A 6,053-nucleotide genomic window follows, 5' to 3' on the forward strand; every position below is an offset into this window, starting at 1 on the left:
ATTTAGTTTCAGAAATAAAGGCAGTGTGACAAGCTGCCCCCCCCCCCCCCCCTCCCCTGTCACTGCTGCTGTATGGATCAGAATGTCACAGATGTTTTTCTTTGATTTGGTCTTCAGATCAGGTTTGGGGTCAGTTCAGGAAGTTGAATTTAATTCAGTGAAATTATTTCTTGTTTTGTTTTTTCTTCCCACAGATCAGAGGTTCACATTTTGTTTCATATGACAATAACTAAACATCAAAGTGTTCTGAACCTTCCAGCTGGTTTTGGTGTGAGTTTGATCCAGAGAGAAAGACACAGCAGTCAGAAAGAATGAGCCTGTTTATTAGCCCTCATGTTAATCATCATCATCATCATTCATCTTCCTCTTCCTCGGCCAGCGACAGTCTCGTGGCTCGGGTTCATACACAACTCTATCTGTCAATAGAATCTAATAGAAAAATCTGCAGGTTACAGTTAGGACGTCTGTCCATTAGAAAAACAACAGAAACCATGAAACCAAACGCACCCCATCTCCCCTGCGGGACGAGGGGGGAACTAGGAAGATCTAACCAGGAGCGGACGGTCGCGTCCCGTCCGGTCCGGGTCCCCGAGGCGAGACGGGGGACCGGGTCGGGTCCCGCGTCACACCCGGGACCGGGACCGGGACCGGACGGCGGGTCGGCGTCCGCTCCTGTGTGTTTCGGGGAGTGAAACCCCGTCACTACAGCCGTCCTCGCCCCGGAAGCGCCGTGCCAACAGGCCGCGGGACGTCCCGCGCGCTGCGACCGCGTCCCGGTCTGAAGACGCGTAAAAAAAAAAAGACGAATCCCGCAGACTTTTGGACAAGGCGGCTTCCGGACAGACAGACAGGCAGAGAGAGAGACAGACAGGAGAAAAGAGAGAGAGACAGTTAGCCTAGCAGTCTTGAGAATATAAACACATACTCAGCTTCTTTGCAATCGGTGACACAACATGTGAATTAAACAACAATATCATTTGAACAGGATAACAAAGTACATTTTTAACTGGAGAGCACCCGCCAGAGTGGAAATTTACATAAACCATATTCTCTTATTGACAAACTGAATATTCATCATGGATAAACAGATTTAAATAGACTCCTGTACAGGAGAACTCATTATTATCGTCGTCATTATTATTATCGTCACACATACAGAGCAGAACCAGATTCAATTCAACAGGATCCCTCACAAGACAAACCTCTCTGTGGTCCAACACACACTGCCCAGGCAACACACACACACACACACACACACACACACACAGTCCATGTAACACACACACACACACACACCGTTCAGCAACACACACCTCTAGAATAATCCATAACTTCATTGTTCAGCTCAAACACTTCAACAAACAGAATCAGCAAGGTAGAAATAAGTTTTAACAATAATAATGTTTCACTGTGTAGGAAATATTAATTTTCCCTGTTTGTATGAACATGGAGGATCTGGAGCCGCGGGGCGAGGCGTTGGACCACAGAGAGACCGGCCTCACAAACTCAATATAAATCGTCATTTATTCATCGTTACATCATAAAAACTAAAGATCAGAGATACAGGAATAAGAACTATCATCAAACCAAAACAGGCGCGGCTCTGCGCTCCGTGATGCGGAACAGTAAAACTAGACGATGACCGAACACCAGCGAGGATTTAGTACAAAACAACTTTGTCTCCGACGGTAAAACACATTTCCATCCGACGCCGTTAAAACGTTTCTACGCAAAAAAAAAAACCAAAAAAAAAAAAAACCCAAAACAACTGAGAGTCAACACACACAATCTGACGCATGCTTTAAAACATTATCATAAACAAAATAATAATAATAATATCTGATTTTCTTACTCAAGACTGCTAAGCCTTATACCGTTTTTATTGGAAAATAAAACTAGACAAAATATAGATTATACTGGATTTTTGTTCAAAGCCACACTGATACATCTTTAAGTTCAAGTTTGATAAAAAATAAAACAAAAACAAAAAGAAAAACCGGGTCTGGAGACCGGAGGCTAGTCCAAAAAATCTGCCGACAAAATATCAACTGTAAGGTTAAAAAACAGAAAGAAAGAGTTCGTGATTTCAGTTAATCCTTAGTTCTCTACAAAAGGAAGGAGGAAGCGGCAGAGCGTTGCTAGGAAACCCCGAGTCGGTCGCCGTGGACGACCGTCCGAGGCCTTCGCCGGTGGGAGGAGCCTCTAGTGATCCTACAGAGACAGGAAATGATGTCATCAGACAGGGAGGGTAGCCAGAGTTCAGACACAGTGTTGTCTAACTGTGTGTGTGTGTGTGTGTGTGTGTGTGTGTGTGTGTGTGTGTGTGTGTGTGTGTGTGTGTGTGTGTGTGTGTGTGTGTGTGTGACCTGTATCTGGGCGGGGTTAGATGTGTGTGTGTGTGTGTGTGTGTGTGACCTGTATCTGGGCGGGGTTAGGTGTGTGTGTGTGTGTGTGTGTGACCTGTATCTGGGCGGGGTTAGGTGTGTGTGTGTGTGTGTGTGTGTGTGTGTGTGTGTGACCTGTATCTGGGCGGGGTTAGGTGTGTGTGTGTGTGTGTGTGTGACCTGTATCTGGGCGGGGTTAGAGGTGTGTGTGTGTGTGTGTGTGTGACCTGTATCTGGGCGGGGTTAGGTGTGTGTGTGTGTGTGTGTGTGTGTGTGTGTGTGACCTGTATCTGGGCGGGGTTAGGTGTGTGTGTGTGTGTGTGTGTGTGTGTGTGTGTGTGTGTGTGTGACCTGTATCTGGGCGGGGTTAGGTGTGTGTGTGTGTGTGTGTGTGTGTGTGTGTGTGTGTGTGTGTGTGTGTGTGTGTGTGTGTGACCTGTATCTGGGCGGGGTTCCACAGGTAGGGCTGCTGTCTGTAGTATTCTGCTAACGCTGCGCTGTAGTCTGGCACCGAACTCTGCTGAGACGACTGACCTGCACACACACACACACACACACACACACACACACACACACACACAAATGAATGCGAGGACAAAGAAGAGACTATTAGCTAGACAGACAAATATTGGACAGACAGGCAGGCAGGCAGACAGGCAGACAGACAGGTAGACACAAAGAGACAGACAGACAGACAGGTAGACAGACAGGCAGACACAAAGAGACAGACAGACAGACAGGCAGACACAAAGAGACAGACAGACAGACAGGTAGACAGACAGGCAGACACAAAGAGACAGACAGGCAGACAGACAGACAGGCAGGCAGACAGGAGTCCTACTCTGTTTCTTGTAGTAGTCTTCCCAGGCCTTGCTGTAGTCTGTCATCATGTTCTGAGGCTGGTTCTGCTGACCTGCACACACACACACACACACACACACACACACACACACAGAGTTAGACTGGAACAAACAGACACACACTGCATTACACACAGAATACAACACTCTGCTCTGTTTCACACACACACACACACACACACACACCAGCCAGCCACTGTGTGGTTCACACTGGGTGGACTGGGAGACACTGGGAGGTAACTCCAGTTAACATGATATGTGATTATTATTATCATTATTATCATTATTATTATTATTATTATCATGACATCAACCTTCAGCCTTATTTGATTATTTCAGACCGAAAGCCCCTGAACGCCTCGTGTTCCCGACAGGAGCCCCTGAACGCCTCGTGAGTCGTGTTCCCGACAGGAGCCCCTGAACGCCTCGTGTTCCCGACAGGAGCCCCTGAACGCCTCGTGAGTCGTGTTCCCGACAGGAGCCCCTGAACGCCTCGTGTTCCCGACAGGAGCCCCTGAACGCCTCGTGAGTCGTGTTCCCGACAGGAGCCCCTGAACGCCTCGTGAGTCGTGTTCCCGACAGGAGCCCCTGAACGCCTCGTGTTCCCGACAGGAGCCCCTGAACGCCTCGTGAGTCGTGTTCCCGACAGGAGCCCCTGAACGCCTCGTGTTCCCGACAGGAGCCCCTGAACGCCTCGTGAGTCGTGTTCCCGACAGGAGCCCCTGAACGCCTCGTGTTCCCGACAGGAGCCCCTGAACGCCTCGTGAGTCGTGTTCCCGACAGGAGCCCCTGAACGCCTCGTGAGTCGTGTTCCCGACAGGAGCCCCTGAACGCCTCGTGAGTCGTGTTCCCGACAGCAGCCCCTGAACGCCTCGGGTTCCCGACAGGAGCCCCTGAACGCCTCGTGAGTCGTGTTCCCGACAGGAGCCCCTGAACGCCTCGTGAGTCGTGTTCCCGACAGCAGCCCCTGAACGCCTCGTGTTCCCGACAGGAGCCCCTGAACGCCTCGTGAGTCGTGTTCCCGACAGGAGCCCCTGAACGCCTCATGAGTCGTGTTCCCGACAGGAGCCCCTGAACGCCTCGTGTTCCCGACAGGAGCCCCTGAACGCCTCGTGAGTCGTGTTCCCGACAGCAGCCCCTGAACGCAGCACAGCCTCAGACACATTTTACCGTTAGATTCCAAAACTTTTCCAGAAGTTCACAGCTATGGAGGACCACAAGTGTCACGGAAATAGTAATAAAGCATTTCATTAATTAATAACTAATTGTACAATAAAAATAGGCATTAATACATTTGTTTACAAATTAATTTATTAATCTATGAACAAATAGACTAAATTACAAAGTAATTCATTATTTGATATTTTAATGGGCAATAAAAAGAGGAATTATAAAAAGAATTTACAAATGAAATATAAATCCATCAATAAATAGTTCAAATTTAAAAGGGATTTACAAAAAACAACCATAAAACAGTCAATAAGTACATCATTAAAAAATACATTAATGCGTTCATAAATAAATAATGGAATTTACTTATTTCAGTTATTTCTCTTTTTAAACTGCATTTTCAAATATATTTTTAAATTCCATTATTTATGAATTCATTAACGTATTTTTTAATGATGTACTTATTGACTGTTTTATGGTTGTTTTTTGTAAATCCCTTTTAAATTTGAACTATTTATTGATGGATTTATATTTCATTTGTAAATTCTTTTTATAATTCCTCTTTTTATTGCCCATTAAAATATCAAATAATGAATTACTTTGTAATTTAGTCTATTTGTTCATAGATTAATAAATTAATTTGTAAACAAATGTATTAATGCCTATTTTTATTGTACAATTAGTTATTAATTAATGAAATGCTTTATTATTATTCCTGTGACACTTGTGGTCCTCCATACCCAGCAGCCTGTGGAACATGATCCTTCACACATGAACACACTGAACCTGATCAGTGTGACACTCTGTTTTACAAATTAATATTCTTTGTATTATAATTTTTTAATTTCAAAGTTTAATGATATTTTACAATTTTCCAAAAGCATTTCCAGTCCAGGAAAACACATGAAGCGTGTCGTCGGTCCAGCAGGACGCGGACCAGCTGATCGCCTCCCCGGCCCCCGCCTCCCCGGCCCCCGCCTCCCCGGCCCCCGCCTCCCCGGCCCCCGCCTCCCCGGCCCCCGCCTCCCGCCTCCCCGGCCCCCGCCTCCCGCCTCCCGCCTCCCGCCTCCCGCCTCCCCGGCCCCCGCCTCCCCGGCCCCCGCCTCCCCGGCCTCCCGCCTCCCCGGCCCCCGCCTCCCCGGCCTCCACCTCCCCGGCCTCCGCCTCCCCGGCCCCCGCCTCCCGGGACGGGGAGATGGGGGCCTCCGCCTCCCCGGCCCCCCTGCTGCTGGGTCAGCTCCGATCTGGAGCAGAGCCATAACCGCCAAACACAACTGTATCACCATTAGTTGCAATTAATGGTTTTATCTTGTGACTGAAGAGTTCAAATCCTGTGAGAACCAGGAGAACCTGACAGGAGACTGATAACTATTAAACTGCATCAGGAACATTAATAAACTCTCTGCATCACAGCAGAACGACTCGTCTGCATTAAAGCTGCTGGTGGATTCACTGCGGACTGAAGCAGTGTGTGTGTGTGTGTGTGTGTGTGTGTGTGTATGTGTGTGTGTGTGTGGAGGGAGAGGACTTGCCTAGCTTCTTATAGTACTGCTCCCATGCTTTAGAGTAGTCCATTTGGCTTGTCTGAGCCATACTGTGACCTACACACACACACACACACACACACACACACAGAGCT

The 6,053-nt window shown here is 47.7% G+C and overlaps 1 long non-coding RNA gene across 1 annotated transcript; it reads right to left on the reverse strand.

Annotated features, from left to right (window-relative positions):
• Positions 1-319: 319 nt before the first annotated feature.
• Positions 320-6,016, reverse strand: LOC139639910 (uncharacterized). Its single transcript, XR_011694888.1, has 4 exons — positions 5,947-6,016; positions 3,226-3,297; positions 2,821-2,918; positions 320-2,211 (listed from the first exon to the last, which is right to left on the reverse strand). It is a non-coding gene; the product is annotated as an uncharacterized lncRNA (long non-coding RNA).
• Positions 6,017-6,053: the final 37 nt, after the last annotated feature.

The sequence above is a fragment of the Centroberyx affinis genome, unplaced genomic scaffold (genome assembly GCF_046629955.1).
Source record: "Centroberyx affinis isolate AG114_WGS23_722 - 3 ecotype Tasmania unplaced genomic scaffold, CSIRO-AGI_Caff_v1 ptg007919l_1, whole genome shotgun sequence".
NCBI lineage: Eukaryota > Metazoa > Chordata > Actinopteri > Beryciformes > Berycidae > Centroberyx > Centroberyx affinis.